We start from the raw sequence: 21,294 nt of genomic DNA, 5'->3' as shown, positions 1-21,294 counted from the left end.
GGAAAAAATATAAGTGACATCTTATATCACAAGGAGGAGGGGCTATGCTAAATGTGGGTAGCATGAGGGGCATTCTATGTGATGGGGAGAGGGCAGAATCATGAGGGGTTTCAGTTTTCTGTGAGCGTGGGCAGTACATGACCTTTGTGGTCTGTGAAGGAGAGGTGGTGGAGCAGTCTGTTGGCACTGTTAAAGGGGGCAGCAGGATGGGGGGGTTGTGGGCATGTGCTGGAAACGCATGGAGCCATAGATGTCTGTGTTGTAAATTCTGCAGAAACAAGTGGTAGCTGGTAAAAATTGTTAAGTCATTCTGGGCCGAACAGAGATGTAAACCAAAAGTAAACAACGCTAAACAGAGGAGACACCACCTGTGATCACTGGAGGTAACTGCACTGTACTCACTATCACTGTGTAGAGCTGTTATCTAAATATTACATTCTTATTTCTTTGACAGCTAGGATGACAGACCCTGTTCCTAGGATCCGGGACGTTATGACAGGTACAAGGTTAAAGACCCAACAAGAGATATAAGATAGAGGAGACCCCCCCCCCCAGCTGGATCCTGGTATCAGTACTTGTAAATGTGTCACTACATTAGGTCTTTGGGTAGTCTGCAACAACTGGGGAGACCAATCACATCTTTTCAAGAAGATCTGTATCTTAATCCCGAACACCCCATTGACTGTCTCTTCTCTCTATAAATGGCTACTGGAGATGGATACATCTGGAGGAAACAGGACATTAGAGTTGACCTGGGAAAGAGAGCTAGGAATAGATTTTTCGGCAGAGTCATGGTAGAAGGCTTATGTCATGACCCACAAGTTGAACGTCTCCAGCAGACTACAGGAGCTTAGCTATAAGATTCTAACTCGATGGTATAGGACCCTGGCGGGACTAGCCACAGTATACCCCCAGTGTCCGGATCTCTGCTGGAGGTGTCTCTGTGAACGAGGGACCTTTGTCCACTTGTGGTGGTCCTGCACACTAATTCAACCACTGTGGTGGGAGGTGGAAGCTCTGTACACAATTATTTGTAAAAGCTCGCCCAACCTTACCCCTGAAATGGCGCCGTTATCCATGATCCTGGGTTTGTTGTCACGAGCAAAAGGCTCCTTATTGCGCTTTTTTTTACTGGCAGTAAGGCAGATTATTCCTAAAAGATGGAAGTCCACAACTCCCCCGTCGCGATTGATATGGCTGGAAGCCATGGATAATTTAAAGCATATGGAGAAACTTTGTGCCAAAGATGAGATGAGATTTTCTAAATTTTATAACACATGGGCAGTTTGGCTACAGTTTCGGGCCTCGCCTGAGTTGGGTGCTTGGTTGTGTAATGGCGCTGGCGCCCCCTAAATGACTCTGACACACCCTCTATTATGGTCAATGTGTTCTAGCCTGCTGGTGAGATTGCCTCCCGGGTGTTCCCAGACTGGACAGACCCCCCCTAATTCCCCTACCCTTCCCTTTCTCTTCAGGGTCTTTCCCATCTCTTTATATTTCTAATCTATTTCTTATTTTAGTCTTGATATTTTTATTTTCCTTCTTAAGCCCCCAAATAATGGGATGTTCGGCGATAGATGTAAGGGGGATTATGGCTATGTTTTGCTATGTTATGTTTTCCTATAAAAAATCTGTATGGAATGTTGGGTAATTGTGGAATATGCAAGAATGAGGGAATGTGGCTTGGTCCTGATTATATTTTGATTATTTCTGCAATTGTACTGTTATACGAGGGGGTGCTGATAAGTATTCAGCCTTACCCAGAAAATATTGACCTAGAAAGCTGAAACTGCCGCACTACTCTACATATTCCCTAAGGTTGTCAATGCACTTGTGACATCTCTCCTGCAGCTTTTTAAGTCCCTGCAAATAGAATTCTTCCAACTGCTGTTCAAACCACTCATTTGCATTATTAGTTGCCTCCAAAACACTCCTAAACTGTTGTCTTTTTAGCTGTTTTATGAGATTGGGGAACGGATATTAGTCAGACGGAGCCACTTCCAGCGAATAGGGTGGATGGGACATCAGTAGAAAGCCTAAGGAGTAGAGATGAGCGAACGTACTCGTCCGAGCTTGATGCTCGGGCGAATATTAGGGTGTTCGGGATGCTCGTTACTCTTAACGAGCACCACGCGTTGTTCGGGTTACTTTCACTTTCATCTCTGAGACGTTAGCGCGCTTTTCTGGCCAATTGAAAGACAGGGAAGGCATTACAACTCCCCCCTGTGACGTTCAAGCCCTATACCACCCCCCTGCTGTGAGTGGCTGGGGAGATCAGGTGTCCCCCGAGTATAAAAATCGGCCCCTCCCGCGGCTCGCCTCAGATGCCTTGTGAGTTAGCTGAGGGAAAGTGCTGCTGGTGCCGGAGCTGCTGTAGGGAGAGTGTTAGGAGTGAGTGTAGGCTTCAAGAACCCCAACGGTCCTTTCTAGGGCCACATCTATCCGTGTGCAGTAGTGTGGAGGCTGCTGTTAGCAGTGTTGCCCTTTTTTTTTTTTTTCAAAATCGGCTGTGCAGAGCATTGCGCCCTGCAGTAATACTACAGGGACAGAAGTGGTGGTTAGGCAGGGAGAGTGTTAGGAGTGAGTGTAGGCTTCAAGAACCCCAACGGTCCTTCTTAGGGCCACATTTAACCGTGTGCAGTACTGTGCAGGCTGCTGTTAGCAGTGTTGCATTTTTTTTTTTTTTTAAATCGGCTGTGCAGAGCATTGCGCCCTGCAGTAATACTACAGGGACAGAATTGTGTAGGCAGGGCCAGAAGACATATATTATTGATTGAATATAGTCAGTGGGCCTTTTCTTTAAAAAAAAAAGGGAAACATTCTATTTGGCCTGCCTCTGACAGTCCTCAGCGTTCTGGGTACGTGTGTGGTGGGTGGAGAACGTAAAGAAATCATACGCAGCCAGCAACGTTTAACAGCAGGCTTGCGCCAATTTATTTCCTGCCTGGGAAAAATCACCGCTCTGCTGTAGTTAATAACTCTGCAACCCTGCAGTTCTGTGACACATTTGCAGGGCCAGAAGACATATTTATTATTGATTGAATATACGCAGTGGGCCTTTCCTTGAAAAAAAAGGGAAAACATTCTATTTGGCCTGCAGACTTGCGCCAATTTATTTCCTGCCTGGGAAAAATCACCGCTCTGCTGTAGTTAATAACTCTGCAACCCTGCAGTTCTGTGACACATTTGCAGGGCCAGAAGACATATTTATTATTGATTGAATATACGCAGTGGGCCTTTCCTTGAAAAAAAAGGGAAAACATTCTATTTGGCCTGCAGACTTGCGCCAATTTATTTCCTGCCTGGGAAAAATCACCGCTCTGCTGTAGTTAATAACTCTGCAACCCTGCAGTTCTGTGACACATTTGCAGGGCCAGAAGACATATTTATTATTGATTGAATATACGCAGTGGGCCTTTCCTTGAAAAAAAAGGGAAAACATTCTATTTGGCCTGCAGACTTGCGCCAATTTATTTCCTGCCTGGGAAAAATCACCGCTCTGCTGTAGTTAATAACTCTGCAACCCTGCAGTTCTGTGACACATTTGCAGGGCCAGAAGACATATTTATTATTGATTGAATATACGCAGTGGGCCTTTCCTTGAAAAAAAAGGGAAAACATTCTATTTGGCCTGCCTCTGACAGTCCTCAGCGTTCTGGGTACGTGTGTGGTGGGTGGAGAACGTAAAGAAATCATACGCAGCCAGCAACGTTTAACAGCAGGCTTGCGCCAATTTATTTCCTGCCTGGGAAAAATCACCGCTCTGCTGTAGTTAATAACCCTGCAACCCTGCAGTTCTGTGACACATTTGCAGGGCCACAACACATTTATTATTGATTGAATATACGCAGTGGGCCTTTCCTTAAAAAAAAAGGGAAAACATTCTATTTGGCCTGCCTCTGACAGTCCTCAGCGTTCTGGGTACGTGTGTGGTGGGTGGAGAACGTAAAGAAATCATATGCAGCCAGCTACGTTTAACAGCAGGCTTGCGCCAATTTATTTCCTGCCTGGGAAATCACTGCTCTGCTGTAGTTAATAACTCTGCAACCCCGCAGTTCTGTGACACATTTGCTGGGCCACAACACATTTATTATTGATTGAATATATGCAGTGGGCCTTTCCTTTAAAAAAAAAGGGAAAACATTCTATTTGGCCTGCCTCTGACAGTCCTCAGCGTTCTGGGTACGTGTGTGGTGGGTGGAGAACGTAAAGAAATCATACGCAGCCAGCAACGTTTAACAGCAGGCTTGCGCCAATTTATTTCCTGCCTGGGAAAAATCACGGCTCTGCTGTAGTTAATAACTCTGCAACCCTGCAGTTCTGTGACACATTTGCAGGGCCAGAAGACATATTTATTATTGATTGAATATACGCAGTGGGCCTTTCCTTGAAAAAAAAGGGAAAACATTCTAATTGGCCTGCAGGCTTGCGCCAATTTATTTCCTGCCTGGGAAAAATCACCGCTCTGCTATAGTTAATAACTCTGCAACCCTGCAGTTCTGTGACACATTTGCAGGGCCAGAAGACATATTTATTATTGATTGAATATACGCAGTGGGCCTTTCCTTGAAAAAAAAGGGAAAACATTCTATTTGGCCTGCCTCTGACAGTCCTCAGCGTTCTGGGTACGTGTGTGGTGGGTGGAGAACGTAAAGAAATCATACGCAGCCAGCTACGTTTAACAGCAGGCTTGCGCCAATTTATTTCCTGCCTGGGAAATCAAATCACTGGTAATACAGCATGCTGAGGGGTAGGGGTAGGCCTAGAGGACGTGGACGCGGCCGAGGACGCGGAGGGCCAAGTGAGGGTGTGGGCACAGGCCGAACTCCTGATCCAGGTGTATCGCAGCCGACTGCTGCGCGATTAGGAGAGAGGCACGTTTCTGGCGTCCCCACATTCATCGCACAATTAATGGGTCCACGCAGGAGACCTTTATTAGAAAATGAGCAGTGTGAGCAGGTCCTGTCGTGGATGGCAGAAAGTGCTTCGAGCAAGCTATCATCCACCCACAGCTCTGCGCCGTCCACTGCTGCAAATCCGAATCCTCTGTCTGCTGCTCCTCCTTCCTCCCAGCCTCCTCACTCCATGAAAATGAGACATTCTGAGGAGCGGGAAGACTCCCAGGAACTGTTCTCGGGCCCCTGCTCAGATTGGGCAGCAGTGGTTCCTCTCCCACCAGAGGAGTTTATCGTCACTGATGCCCAACCATTGGAAAGTTCCCGGGGTCCGGGGGATGAGGCTGGGGACTTCCGGCAACTGTCTCAAGACCTTTCAGTGGGTGAGGAGGACGATGACGATGAGACACAGTTGTCTATCGGTGAGGTAGTAGTAAGGGCAGTAAGTCCGAGGGAGGAGCGCACAGAGGATTCTGAGGAAGAGCAGCAGGACGATGAGGTGACTGACCCCACCTGGTTTGCAACGCCTACTGAGGACAGGTCTTTAGAGGGGGAGGCAAGGGCAGCAGCAGGGCAGGTTGCAAGAGGCAGTGCGGTGGCCAGGGGTAGAGGCAGGGCCAGACCGAATAATCCACCAACTGTTTCCCAAAGCGCACCCTCGCGCCATGCCACCCTGCAGAGGCCAAGGTGCTCTAAGGTCTGGCAGTTTTTCACAGAGACGCCTGACGACCGACGAACAGTGGTGTGCAACCTTTGTCGCGCCAAGATCAGCCGGGGAGCCACCACCAACAGCCTCACCACCACCAGCATGCGCAGACATATGATGGCCAAGCACCCCACAAGGTGGGACGAAGGCCGTTCACCGCCTCCGGTTTGCACCGCTGCCTCTCCCCCTGTGCCCCAACCTGCCACTGAGATCCAACCCCCCTCTGAGGACACAGGCACTACCGTCTCCTGGCCTGCACCCACACCCTCACCTCCGCTGTCCTCGGCCCAATCCAGCAATGTCTCTCAGCGCACCGTCCAGCCGTCGCTAGCGCAAGTGTTTGAGCGCAAGCGCAAGTACGCCACCATGCACCCGCACGCTCAAGCGTTAACCGTCCACATAGCCAAATTTATCAGCCTTGAGATGCTGCCGTATAGGATTGTGGAAACGGAGTCCTTCAAAAGTATGATGGCGGCGGCGGCCCCGCGCTACTCAGTTCCCAGTCGCCACTACTTTTCCCGATGTGCCATCCCAGCCCTGCACGACCACGTCTCCCGCAACATTGTACGCGCCCTCACCAATGCGGTTAGTGGCAAGGTCCACTTAACAACGGACACGTGGACAAGCACAGGCGGGCAGGGCCACTACATCTCCCTGACGGCACATTGGGTGAATTTAGTGGAGGCTGGGACAGAGTCAGAGCCTGGGACCGCTCACGTCCTACCCACCCCCAGAATTGCGGGCCCCAGCTCGGTGGTGGTATCTGCGGCGGTGTATGCTTCCTCCACTAAACCACCCTCCTCCTCCTCCTCCTCCTCCAACGCAACCTCTGTCTCGCAATCAAGATGTGTCAGCAGCAGCAGCGCGTCGCCAGCAGTCGGTGTCGCGCGTCGTGGAAGCACAGCGGTGGGCAAGCGTCAGCAGGCCGTGCTGAAACTACTCAGCTTAGGAGATAAGAGGCACATGGCCCACGAACTGCTGCAGGGTCTGACAGAGCAGACCGACCGCTGGCTTGCGCCGCTGAGCCTCCAACCGGGCATGGTCGTGTGTGACAACGGCCGTAACCTGGTGGCGGCTCTGCAGCTCGGCAGCCTCACGCACGTGCCATGCCTGGCCCACGTCTTTAATTTGGTGGTTCAGCGCTTTCTGAAAAGCTACCCACGCTTGTCAGACCTGCTCGGAAAGGTGCGCTGGCTCTGCGCACATTTCCGCAAGTCCCACACGGACGCTGCCACCCTGCGCACCCTGCAACATCGGTTTAATCTGCCAGTGCACCGACTGCTGTGCGACGTGCCCACACGGTGGAACTCTACGCTCCACATGTTGGCCAGGCTCTATGAGCAGCGTAGAGCTATAGTGGAATACCAACTCCAACATGGGCGGCGCAGTGGGAGTCAGCCTCCTCAATTATTTTCAGAAGAGTGGGCCTGGTTGGCAGACATCTGCCAGGTCCTTCGAAACTTTGAGCAGTCTACCCAGGTGGTGAGCGGCGATGCTGCAATCATTAGCGTCACCATTCCTCTGCTATGCATCTTGAGAAGTTCCCTGCAAAGCATAAAGGCAGACGCTTTGCGCTCGGAAACAGAGCCGGGGGAAGACAGTATGTCGCTGGATAGTCAGAGCACCCTCCTGTCTATATCTCAGCGCGTTCAGGAGGAGGAGGAGGAGCATGAGGAGGATGAGGAGGAGGGGGAAGAGACAGCTTGGCCCACTGCTGACGGTACCCATGCTGCTTGCCTGTCATCCTTTCAGCGTGTATGGCCTGAGGAGGAGGAGGAGGAGGATCCTGAAAGTGATCTTCCTAGTGAAGACAGCCATGTGTTGCGTACAGGTACCCTGGCACACATGGCTGACTTCATGTTAGGATGCCTTTCTCGTGACCCTCGCGTTGCACGCATTCTGGCCACGACGGATTACTGGGTGTACACACTGCTCGACCAACGGTATAAGGAGAACCTTTCCACTCTCATTCCCGAAGAGGAAAGGGGTTCGAGAGTGTTTCTATACCACAGGACCCTGGCGGACAAGCTGATGGTAAAATTCCCATCCGACAGCGCTAGTGGCAGAAGGCGCAGTTCCGAGGGCCAGGTAGCAGGGGAGGTGCGGAGATCGAGCAGCATGTACAGCACAGGCAGTACAACAGTCTTTAAGGCCCTGGACAGCTTTATGGCTCCCCAGCAAGACTGTGTCACCGCTCCCCAGTCAAGGCTGAGTCGGCGGGAGCACTGTAAAAGGATGGTGAGGGAGTACGTAGCCGATCGCACGACCGTCCTCCCTGACGCCTCTGCCACCTACAACTACTGGGTGTCGAAGCTGGACACGTGGCCTGAACTCGCGCTGTATGCCCTGGAGGTGCTTGCTTGTCCTGTGGCTAGCATCTTGTCAGAGAGGGTGTTTAGTGCGGCTGGGGGAATCATCACAGATAAGCGTAGCCGCTTGTCAACCGACAGTGCCGACAGGCTTACACTCATCAAGATGAACAAAGCCTGGATTTCCCCAGACTTCTCTTCTCCACCAGCGGACAGCAGCGATACCTAAGCAATACGTAGGCTGCACCCGCGGATGGAAGCATCGTTCTCTCTCACCATCCAAAACGGGGACATTTCTGCTTCATCAATCTGTGTCTAATATTCCTCCTCCTCCTCCTGCTCCTCCTCCTGAAACCTCACGTAATCACGCCGAACGGGCAATTTTTCTTAGGGCCACAAGGCTCACTCATATAATTTTTCTTAAAAATTTTTATACGTTTCAATGCTCTTAAAAGCGTTGAAACTTTAACTTGAACCAATTTTTCGTTAAACTGGGCTGCCTCCAGGCCTAGTTACCACTTAAGCCACATTAACCAAAGCGATTAATGGGTTTCACCTGCCATCTTGGTTGGGCATGGCCAATTTTTTCTGAGGTACATTAGTACTGTTTGTACACTAATTTTTTTGGGCCCTCACCTACAGTGTAATCATAGTAATTTCTATGTTCTTCGCCTGCACTCATGGTACAGAAAGGTGTGTGTGGTTGGCCTACACTTTAGCTACATAAATGTAACTGGGGCCTTGTCTATACTGCAGCTACTGAAATGTGAAAGAGACTGTTATCTCCCTAAACTGCTGCAATGGGAATGTTACTGGGGCCTGTCTTGAGTGCTACTATTACTGAAATGGAACTTTGACTGCGCTCCCCCTATACTGCTGCTAGTGATATGTTAGTGGGGCCTGTCCCTAATGCTACCGCTGAAATGTTAATAATTCTGGGCTCTGCCTATACCGCTGCTAATGGTATGTCACTGGGGTGTGGAAACAGAGGCTTCACAAAGACATGATGGTGGCGAGGCCATTTCCCACCAACGCTGTTACTGTTAAGGTGCATATAACAACGGACACGTGTAGAGGACACATAGTGCCTCCAAAACATCCCCCTCCTCCTCCAACAATGAAAACATTCTTGGCAAATACCGTTGCATTGGTCCGTCTGGTGGCAGTCCAAGAATTTCACCTTTAACGACACAAGAGAGCACCACCACCATCCCCCCGCCACGGCCCACTTAATCCTGGCCACATTCCGAAAACCAGCTACATTAAACCGCGCTACCAGGTCCGCAGTCACCACCACATTACCACCAACGAGGTTACTGTTAAGGTACATATTACCAGTCAGACTGGGGCATGCAGTGTGGGCCGAAGCCCACCTGCATTAAGCACAACATTACTCCCTCAGCTGTGTTGGGCAATGCAATGGGATATTTTTATGTACCGCCGGTGGCTTCCTGGCATCCACCCATGCTGTGGGTCCACAGGGAATTATAAATGCATCTGTTTCCACTTCTAAAGAACCCCAGTCAGACTGGGGCATGCAGTGTGGGCCGAAACCCACCTGCATTAAGCACAACATTACTACCTCAGCTGTGTTGGGCAATGCAATGGGATATTTTTATGTACCGCCGGTGGGTTCCAGGGAGGCACCCATGCTGTCGGTCCACAGGGACTTGTAAATGCATCTGTTTCCGCTTCTAAAGAACCCCAGTCAGACTGGGGCATGCAGTGTGGGCCGAATCCCACCTGCATTAAGCACAACATTACTCCCTCAGCTGTGTTGGGCAATGCAATGGGATATTTTTATGTACCGCCGGTGGCTTCCTGGCACCCACCCATGCTGTGGGTCCACAGAGAATTATAAATGCATCTGTTTCCACTTCTAAAGAACCCCAGTCTGACTGGCACATGCAGTGTGGGCCGAAGCCCACCTGCATTAAGCACAACATTACTACCTCAGCTGTGTTGGGCAATGCAATGGGATATTTTTATGTACCGCCGGTGGGTTCCAGGGAGCCACCGATGCTGTCGGTCCACAGGGACTTCACAATAGGGAGTTGTACCTGCCTGTGTCTATGAATTAAAAACCGCGGTCTGACTGGGGCATGCAGACACCTTGACAGAATGAATAGTGTGTGGCACATAGGTTCCCCATTGCTATGCCCACGTGTGCAGCTCCTGATGGCGGTGGCACAGAATTATATTTCTCATTGCTTCTGTACAGCATTGTGGGCTATCGTCCCGCCCCTTTTAAAGAGGGTCGCTGCCTAGCCGTGCCAACCCTCTGCAGTGTGTGCCTGCTTTTCCTGTGGCAGACGCACTTATAAATAGACATGAGTGTGGCGTGGCATGAGGGCAGCTGAAGGCTGGGCAGGGACAGTTTGGTGTGCGCTGTGGACACTGGGTCGTGGGGGGGGGGGTGGTTGGTCAGCATGTAACCCAGGAGAAGTGGCAGCGGAGTGTCATGCAGGCAGTGATTGTGCTTTGTTGGAGGTAGTGTGGTGCTTAGCTAAGGTATGCATTGCTAATGAGGGCTTTTCAGAAGTTAAAGTTGTTGGGAGGGGGGGGGGGGGCCCACTCTTGCCGGTATTGTGGCTTAATAGTGGGACCTGTGAACTTGAGATGCAGCCCAACATGTAGCCCCTATCCTGCCCTATCCGTTGCTGTGTCGTTCCCATCACTTTCTTGAATTGCCCAGATTTTCACACATGAAAACCTTAGCGAGCATCGGTGAAATACAAAAATGCTCGGGTCGCCCATTGACTTCAATGGGGTTCGTTACTTGAAACGAACCCTCGAGCATCGCGATAATTTCGTCCCGAGTAACGAGCACCCGAGCATTTTGGTGCTCGCTCATCTCTACTAAGGAGGTAATTTTTTGCAATACTGGCACCTGCAGTGTGTGAGACGGGGCATTGTCATGCACCAGGATGGCACCATTGGACAGCTGTCCTCAATGTTTTTCCTAAATATTTTGCCTCAGCTCTGTCAATCACGAACAGTAATATCTTGCAATAATGCTTGACCATTTTGGGAGGTAGTCCATGAGCAGAACCCTGTCTTTATCCCAAAAAATGGTAGCCATTTGCTTCTGCGCTGACCTTTGCACACAGAACTTCTTTGGCCTGGGGAAACCACTGTGCCTCCATTCCTTAGACTGTTCCTTTGTCTCTGGACCATAACAGTAGATCCATCTCTCATCACCAGTTACCAGTTTGTCCAGGAAATCTGACATATTTCTTGCAAAATGCTCCAAAATAGCCACCGATGTCTCCACACGTCTCCTCTTCTGTTCAGTTATCATGAGTTTCGGGTTCCACTTGGCTGTAAGCTTTCTCATTCCCAAGTTGTTGTGGATAATGGCACCAACTCTCTCCCATGATATCCCCAGATATATAGCAATACTTTCGGCTGATATTTGCTGGTCCTCCATGATCATCTCATGGATGGCTTTCACGTTTGCAGGCAAGGAGATGGAGACAGGCCTTCCACTGGGTTTCTCACATTCAACACCGAAATGGCCAGTTTTAAAATTTACAACCCAACGTTTAACTGTTGCATATGAAGGGCCGCTGTCACCCAAAGTTTGTGACATTTCATCAGGGATCTGCTTTGTACCCGTCCCTTGGAGAAACAGGAACCTTATTATGGTTCTATGCTCCTCCACCCTGAACATCTTTGGAGATGCTGTCATGTTCACTTTGGGCCAAAAAAAAAGATAAGTTGATTTTTGCATCATTGATTATAAACAGATAGACAAGTACACCCTGCAATCTACAGCTTCCTGGCTTATTTTTTTCTGGGTAAGGCTCAATACTTATCAGCATCACCCCCCCCCCCCTTCCGTATCTGATTCAGCTAATAAAATACTTTTGAACCATAATTTCACTACTAAAAGTGTACTAGAGCTAAACTGCTGTATTGGAACATGATGTGCTATAAAAGGTATCTTATGTTATCTCCATTGTGTATATTATTATGCTGTCTCCAATGTGTGCGCGTGTATAATATATACTGATTGTCAAAAAAAATCCATTCCCTAGAAGGAGTTGTCGGAATCAAATAAAACTTTCTATTTGTGATTGTACCGTTGATGTAAGTGAGTGGTTAGAATATCAGAGCAAAAGGATCATTTACTGGGGAAAACTGAATAGTTGGATACAAGATGCGATACGGGGGCATGGTGGCTCTAGTACCCTGTTGTACCGCCTCCAGCTTGGATACAAGATGTGATACAGGGGGCATGGAGGCTCTAGTACCCTGTTGTACCGCCTCCAGCTTGGATACAAGATGTGATACAGACGGGCATGAAGGCACTAGCACCCTGTTTTACCTCCTCTAGCTTGGATACAAGATGTGATACAGGGGGCATAGAGGGTCAAGTACCCTGTTGTACTGTCTCTAGCTTGGATACAAGATGTGATACAGACGGGCATGGAAGCACTAGTACCCTGTTGTACCACCTCTAGATAAAATATGTGATATGGGTGGGGATAGAGGATCTGTTGGGCCACCTCTAGCTTGAAAACAAGATGCGATACAGGCAGGCACGGATGCTCTAGTACCCTGTTGTACCACCTCTAGCTTGGATGCAAGATGTGATACAGGCGGGTATGGAGGCTATAGTACCTTGTTGGGCTGCCTCTAGCTTGGATGCAAGATGTGATACAGGTGAACATGGAGGCTCTAGTACCCTGTTGTACCACCTCTAGCTTGGATACAAGATGTGATACAGGCGGGCATGGAGGCTCTAGTACCCTGTTGTACTGCCTCTAACTTGAATACAAGATGTGATACGAGCGGACATGGAGGTATACAGGTTCCATATAGTATCCTGTGGCATATCGGTCCACATTTGCTCTAGCAGACTCTAGATTGTGCTTCTCATGAGCTGTAGAAGTTGGCAACCCACATGGTCTCAAACATGTTATATTGGTGACAAATCTGGTAATTGGTTAGACCACGGAAGTGTGACAATGTTGTGGAGACATTCCTGTGACCCCTTGTGTGTGCAGCCGAGCATTATCCTGCTGCCTCTTGGAAGCCGCCATGAGAGGAACACATGTGGCTGCAGGATGTCCTGAACAGATCGCTGAGCTGTCATTGTCCCTCGTACCACTACTATGGGTGACCGCCTGTTGTATGCAATGACCCCCAGACTATCACACCAGCAGTGAGGGTAGTGTACCGCTTCACACCAAAAGCAGGATTGAGGCGCTTACCCCTAGGTCTCCAGACAAAAACAGGGCCGTCAACAGCGTCCAAACAGTACCACTCTGTAGCGTCCAGTTTCGTTGTTCATGATACCACTGCAAACGGAGGTGACAGTGGATGGGTGTGAAAGGCAGTACATGTAATGGACACTGTGAGACCAAGCAGCCAGGTGTCTAGAAATGGTTCTGACAGACACCGGGGTGTAACGATGGTGCCATCTGTTCCTGGATGGCGGACAATAAAACAGTTGGAGCTGCTCATTTTTGTTTGATGATCAGACTGGTGGTCTGTTGAGGGCATCCTGAGCCTGGTTGCCTTGTGTGTGCCCTCACACATCCACTGGTCCCAACACCTCCTACCAGTCTGGTCAGAATGGCGCAGGTGGCTGCAATTCATCTATACAGCCATCCAGCTTCTTGCATTCCAATAATGTGCCTCTCTCAGATTCTGGTAACTGGGCAAAATCTCTTCAATTGCTTCACAGAGACATGTCTAGTGGTCAACTAGTTCTACACAAGCGGAAGAGGTCCACTACACACAAGGAGCCTCCGAGAGCCTGGTTATAACCACTTTATATGTATATATTTTTTTTAGATAATTTCCTTATGTAAGGTGAGCAAAACACATGTCTCTAAGCAAATGTACCCCAGCATAACACAGAGCCTGTATGTCTGCTTGCCCGGCTATATCTCATCATGTATTCAGGCTAGAGGTAGCCCAGCAGAGTACTAGAGCCGTCTTTGATTTGTACAGTTTTCCCCAATTAACTCCTGCTTTCAGTATATTATTGTAATCACTTATATCAATGTTACAATTTCATATAAAGTTTCATTCGATTCCAACAACTCCTTCTTTGTTTGTCAATGGAAGGATATTGGATGTGGAATAGGTCACCACCTAGTGGTTCACTATATATACCATTCAGGCCACACTGTTCCTTCTGTGTATGTGAGGACATGCTGGGGATTGTAGTTGCACAACAGCTGGTGAACCAGGACTTGCAGACTACTGCTCTTATGTATGTTTACATGTGTGGAGTAAAAATCGTGTAAAATCTGCTGTTGCAGTCGCTGTTTCAGCGCACTTTAGTTTTCTTTTAGTCACTTTTGAGTTGCGGTAAAAGTGCAGCATTGCCGTCACTGCAGCGTCTCCCTACGGCTGAGTCCACATGCAGCAGATTTTTTACTACAAATATGCGGCAGCTCCACTGCAGAATCCACACCCTGGATGTTACCGTTGCATTCAAAGGGTTGAAATCCGCACTGAAAAGCCGAATCGCAGGGCAATCTCTGTGCAGAAAAAATCCACAAAATACGCATGCTTGTGCGTGAGATTTGTTAAAATGTCATCTACAAGGCTGATACTGTAATCCATTATGGTTTGCACCTAGGCAAGTCCACTGGTAAAATCCGCAGCCTATCCAATGGATGTCGCCTTACCCTATGAGGGAAAAGTCAGGTGCGATAAAATTGTGCAAGATTTGTGCTTGCGAGAAGCACAAATCTTACACAAAGATGAACCCCATTCATTTGAATAAGTTCATACACATGAGCGGTGTTTCTGCTTGACACCGCATTGTGATGCTATGTGAGAAGCACATCACAGCATGTTCTATCTTCCTGCGATATCGCCCATTGTTTTCAGTGAGGCCGGTGGCAGCAGCGCCGACCCCATTGAAAGCAATAGGAGAACTCCACGATCCTCTGTGACTGCAACGGCAGGGGATTCCTTCATGCCCGCAGGGAATACCTTCAGACACTGCCACCCCATTGAAAGCAATGGGATGAAGGAATTCCCTACAGTGATATGCGTCTGTTTTCACATGAAAACGCCTCGCATCCATTGGGGAGCGCCTCGCATCCATTTCACATGTTGGAAAGTGCTATATTGGGCTGTGAATCACGGCCAGATATCGCCCTTGCCTGTGTGGAACTAGCCTCAGTGGCAAGAATTCCAACACTAAAATCACAATAGTGAAGGGATTGGAATTTGCAGGGGTAGTAGTTAAGGCTCATTTACACGGGCCAACGTCTAAACAGCCGCGATAAAACACAGATGTGAATAAGGTCTTACTTGTTCTTTCGGTCCTGGGTGCCACCACAGACAATGTCCTGATGCCAAGCAGCTGCTGCATCTGTGAGCGCTGAGTGCAAACAGCATGAAAAAGGAGTGTATCTGCATACAAAGATCTGGAGTTTAAAGGGTCTGGGGTTTGCACTTGTTTAAGTGTTCTGGTCTTGGGTGACTATTAAGCAGGGCTGGGCCTGTATTTCTTAGGACTGTTTCCATATGGGTAGGTCAACACATTAAAGTCTCATGCACACGCTGCAGTTTTTCCGCATGGAAATTGACCTGCGATACACATATTTATGTTGTGGATGGGTAATACATGTGTTTAGTGGAGAACAACCCATGGTTGTATGATATTTTTCAATATTTGTGAACTCTGAATAAAGCATCATGAGCTTGAGCAAGTGATGACTTGTTGGCACAATGTGGCATCGCTTTATGATTGGTTGGAGCCAACTTGAATGCACTCGTACGGCTCGCCTCCTTCCTCCCCACAACTACAGTGAAAGTGACAAAGTATTAACATGGTGCTGCACTCCCTTCATACTCAGGCTCCCCTCACAAGTCATACAGTGATGGCATTTCCTAGCAAAATGCCATCACTTTACAAGATGGGAGTAAAGCCCCATCTATATGAAAAGATGATCGCTCAAAATTCGCTCAAAAGACAGTTTGAGTGATAGTTTTGAGCAATCATTTCGCATAAGCTGCTAATGGGCACTAATGCCTATTAGTAGCTTATTAGCTTCATTTGCATTTAAATGAAGCTCCCTTCGCTGTATGCAGATAACAGTGGGTGGTCTGTTAGCTGCATACAGATCCATTGTTCTCCCGCGGGACAACAGCTGAAAACAATGTTATCAGCGCTCCCATGGAGAATCACAGCATGCGGTCCCTGCTATCAGCTGCCCGGCCAAAGGATGGTTTTTATGCTGAACTAAAAATCATTGCTCGGACAAAAAGCTAATGATGATAGCATTTACATGCAACAATTATTACTCAAAATACATTGTTTGAATGAATTTTGAGCGATATTCGTTGTGTGTAAATGGGCCTTAACCCTATAACTGCAGGCCTGATGACTATGTAATGACTGGAGATTAGGCTTTGTTAACAGCAGCATTATGAGCCCATTACCACTTTAGGTGTACTGCTCTGTTATAGGAGAACAATAAAAGTAATGGCGGTGCTGGATCCGTCATCTCGTCTGGCATCTCACCAGAAACATTGCAGGCGATGTTCAGGCTCCCTCTAGTGGCTATCAATGAAAACATTGTATAAAATCTACAGGGTAGGCAGTTTGAGGAGAATTTACTAATACTGCCGTTTGATACACCCAAGTGCTGGAATGGGATATGGCAGATTTAAGAGCTGCACATCACTTTATATATTTTGCATCTCTTTGGCTATCCCTGCAGCAGAAAATTAATTCTACGCCAGCTATGAATTGGAGTAGATTTGAGCTACAATTTTTGCCAGTTTGTGGCATAACTGAAGTAAAATCGTCTGTCAGCGGGAGACCCGGCCTCTTCTGCCAAACTAACGAACATTTTTAAAATGTTCTGAGGGCAATATGAAGTCTTAAAAAGTTGATTTTTTTCCCCCATAAAAACAGAGTGCCCAAAATTGATTTTTTCGTTATGTTACTCAAGCGACTCAAAGCCTTCCATTGTGTGCTTCTCTTGTGGCAGACTATTTTAATTTAGGGTACATGGCCTAAAAGAGGGTAAAAGGTTTTCCTATAAACCAGTAAACTGTTGGCTGACCTACACCATTTCTGAAGGTTACGTTCATTCAAAAATCTCTCAGCATTCCCTTCTGGTTCAGTGTCTGGCCAAAGCAGACACTGAAGCCAAGGTGCCAGAATGCTGTCTGATGACATCTGCTGACTGTTTCCAATAACATTTGTGACTGCAGCTCTGGAATATAAAGCAGGATGTAACTCAGGATCAATACAAGATAAGTAATGTATGTACACAGGGATTCCGCTAGCAGAATGCGGAGTGCAGCTCTGGGGTATAATATATGCTGTAACTGTATTTACAAAGTAACAACTTTTATTCTAGATTTTGCTGCATCTCTTGTACACAGTTTTTTTTTGCTCTGCCTCCCTTCCCATACAGACTGTCAGGTATGGGTCCCCATTTCCAAATTCTGGGATTTGTTATTTTTCGTTAGTTCAAACAAAAATCTAATTATTTATTGCTCTAATTTTGTACTTGTGCCCACAGCAAGGCCGGTTTCACATCGGTGAGGGAACCTCCGTCCGGAGGTCCCGTCACAGATCCGGCTCAAAATAGTTTAAGAAAACGGGCTGCATACACATGGGTATATCACCTGGTGTACTCCTATAGCATAGGTGGGGAAAATGGTTCTTCTCTACTTAGTGGTCAGCAGCCCTGAGCTCCAACTAGTAAATATAAAGCGCCTGATGATGCACAATCCATCCCACGACTTAAAATTGCTTCACAACTGCGCTGTCCTTCCTGATTGCGGCTGACCAGGAAATATGATTGTGCAGCCAATCACTGGCTATAGACAGTCACTACTGTGAGCAGTGATTGGCTGCAGCAGTCACATGTGTTGGTCAGCAGCAAGCATGAAAAGATTGGTTGTAAACCCCTTTAAATCTCTAGCTGAGGCCCCCATAAGAGCATCATACCTTGTAAGATCATTCTCCTGCACAGGACCGGTGTCCAGCTACTTGTAGTCAATGGGCTGTTCCCCCATTGCAAAACTGGTAGTGACAGACAGAGTAGGACAGCTTAGACTCCATGACTGGACGTTCTTTTATTGCAGGCAAGTGCGCCAAACACCCAGTAAACAGTCCTTCACTTTCTAGTACAGGATACAAATTACCGCCTGTGGTAGTGGCACTTCAGCATTAAGTTCACTGAGGCCCGTTTTTCTTCGGGCTCACATGGGCTTCAACTCCTGGCACCTTGTGGTTTTCCAGTTCCCCGGCCTAACTCTGCTGGCTGAAATGCCCACACTTGTGTCTCGCCGACACGCTGCAGGGCATATACCACAATGGTTGTAGTCTGCAAAGTATACGGATGCCACTCACTGCTGTACCACACTACACCCCACCAACATGACGGGGATAGATATATAGATACCGGTCACCTTGGGGGGGTGTAGTGCTGCTCATGTAGGCCTCGGCGGAGAATAGCCGGTCATACTAAACGCCGGCTGTTGTCCACCAAGGCCTACATGTGCCACCTTCTTACCATCTGAATTTTGCACCTATAAATCACATTTCATTGTACACAGATAATATGTATTGATGTAACTAGTCAGAGGCATTTTCCCACTCCTTTACATACTAGCACTTAAATGGTCACTACTAGAGATGAGCGAACGTACTCGGTTCGGGTGTTTTTGGACTCAAGCACCGCTTTTTCCGAGTAACTGACTACTCGGACGAAAAGATTCGGGGGGCGCCGGGGGTGCGTGGGGGGTTGCAGAGGAGAGTGGGGGGGCAAGAGAGAGAGAGTTCCCCTCTGTTCTCGACTGCTACCCCCCGCCTCCACCACGCCGCCCCCCCGAATCTTTTCGTCCGAGTAGTCAGTTACTCGGAAAAAGTGGTGCTCGGGTCCAAAAACACCCGAACCGAGTACGTTCGCTCATCTCTAGTCACTACCCTTGCAAACAACTTGTGCTTATATAATAGCCATCATGATATCTAGCAAAAGCACAATTTACTTTATTTACCTAAAATAACATTTGCGTTGAAAAATTGTTCTGAGGTTTTGGCCACTCCGGGTCTCCCCTTCTTTTAATTTACTGTACCATGTCTGTTGTCAAGTGATGCAGCGGCTCTAGTAACAGAGATAACAGGAGGTGAAGCAGGGTGATAATTCATGCTGCCCACAGAAGTCTATAGACAGAGGAGGGCAGGAAGGAATGAGGAAGCTGAGACTTACACAGACATGCAGTTAGAGCTAATGGTGAGTTATTTACTGCTATTTATTCACCTCTCCACTGTTCAGTACTTCACTAGTATACTCCCCAGTTATGCTAATTAGAGAGCAGAATCTGCAGTCCTCTTTGTCTACAGTATATAGAAGGTATCATAACAGTAGGCTCCTTCTACCAGTTCATAAAGTACTGAAAAATATAGATACAGCTTGCAGAGGGAAAAAAGTGATAACAAATTCAGCAAACAAGTCAAATAATGGCCAGATCCAGTATTATTCCTCATGTAGACACACATAGCAGCTTATTCTGAAAAGCTACCTCAAAGTCAGGTACTCTTTAAGGTAGAACGCCCCCTCCACCGAGGAGCAACAGTAAAGCACGTGTTTGGGCATCTGTGACTGACCCCCTTCTTCTCTCACCACCTCCTAGTTGTGTTGTTGCATATTCACAGTTAGTTCAATAAATGACGACAATTCATATTAATATAGATAACTGAAATTTATTGGAAAGCACAAATATATAATCAAATAAGCATATAAAAAACACTGCAATAACCCGATTCCCTAGCCATCTCAGCACTGCTTGTTCAATTATGTGGGACCTAGTCTAACAAAAACCTCTGAACCCCCCCAAATCCCTGTCTATAGGTATGTGCGTTCTGGTGTTAGATAATAAAGTAAATGTATAATAATGTAAAAATCCATCACAGCTGAAAGTTTCCCCAACTACATCAACTAAAATATAAACCAGAGGCCCAGAAAAGGCAATCAGCACCCCCACTTCTTAAATACATTTTAGGGCTGTAAGGTGGTGTCCGGATCCCTCTAGGCTCTACTATAATGCGGGTGAGGGGTCTGTTGTGGGGAACCATAAGTGCAGCTACTATATAGGCACGTTAAGTGGGTGCAGTCTATCATTATAAGGTGCCATATAGTAACGGGACATGTACAAGGGAGGTGACAAATTTGATTTGCTATGACCTCCTTGATCTCTTGTGCTGATATGTATGACGGTCGCGCTGGGAAAATCTTGCAATCTTGACATTTGGACTGACAGCTGGTTACTGCAGCATCACTATAATTCAATATGAATTTGTTCCTGCCCTCTGTTCCCTGATCCGGGCGCGGAGCTCGTTGGGGACTGTCAATCACTAAGTAGATGCTTAAGAAATCCACGGTGCTCTCAAACAATTAATTCAAAGTCTTTACTTAAACCTCATAATATCCAGAGTTTGGCAGGGAGGTATCGCAGGCAGGATTAATAAATCTGTTAGGTTAGTATGAAGTTCCGGACCGTCAGAATGCCCTTGTTCAACAGTGTGTGTATATATATATATATATATATATATATGTATATATATGTATATATATATATATATATATATATATATATATATATATATATATATATATATACACACACACACATATACACACACACACACACACACACACACACAGCTCTGCTTCTTACAACCAGTATAGGCTGTATATATATATATACTGTTGAACAAGGTCAGCGTGACCGAAACATCCGGTACTTGGGACTAACTTAACAGCCTTACTAGTACTGCTTGTGATACCTCACTGTCTAAGCATGGATGTTATCTGACTTAAAGGGAATCCAATCTTACATCGGGCGGACTCCTTAGCGCACCGCTCACCACATACTGGGAGAGGTAAGTATAACATTTACATCCCTGGAGTCAGCGGATCACCTACTTTCAGCCCGTAAGCTTAGTTTATTGGGCTACAAACAGGTGTCAGAGTCTCATGAAGTGAACATTTTGAATTCATTGTATTAGAGAACGCTGTGGAATTCCTTCTCATCTGCATCACTACAATAATCTGACTGCCGCATCAGAGCATTTTACTCCTTCTCTGCTTTGACCACCACAGGTGGTGACCATTCTTCTTGGTCATTTCCCCAATAGGACCAAGATGTGACTACCTCAAACCCATGCACACTAACAGTACGATGCTGTGGGAAGATTGGCAGGGGAGGATGTATTTTGCAGGAGCATTAACAATGCAATCAGTCACATTGTCTCAATGGCCATTCATATTGGTCTCTATCGTAGTAGTCATTCATACTAGTTCCTAATCATACTTGCCATTCATAATGGGCCCTATCCATTGTCACCATTCATACTGGTCCTTACCCATGTTTGTCATTCATGTTT

General features: G+C 47.4%; 1 protein-coding gene across 1 annotated transcript in view; it reads right to left on the bottom strand.

Moving 5' to 3' along the window:
• Positions 1–20,473, bottom strand: part of LOC136632289 (clumping factor A-like) — a 35,414-nt gene extending 14,941 nt beyond the window's left edge. Inside the window, exon 1 of the mRNA XM_066607068.1 lies at positions 18,906–20,473. The gene's annotated coding sequence lies outside the window, so the exon portion shown is untranslated. The remainder of the gene's footprint in view (positions 1–18,905) is intronic.
• Between the last annotated feature and the right edge of the window lie 821 nt (positions 20,474–21,294).

The sequence above is a fragment of the Eleutherodactylus coqui genome, chromosome 6 (assembly GCF_035609145.1).
Source record: "Eleutherodactylus coqui strain aEleCoq1 chromosome 6, aEleCoq1.hap1, whole genome shotgun sequence".
In the NCBI taxonomy this organism is placed as follows: Eukaryota; Metazoa; Chordata; class Amphibia; order Anura; family Eleutherodactylidae; genus Eleutherodactylus; species Eleutherodactylus coqui.
This window is presented reverse-complemented; position numbering and strand designations above follow the sequence as displayed.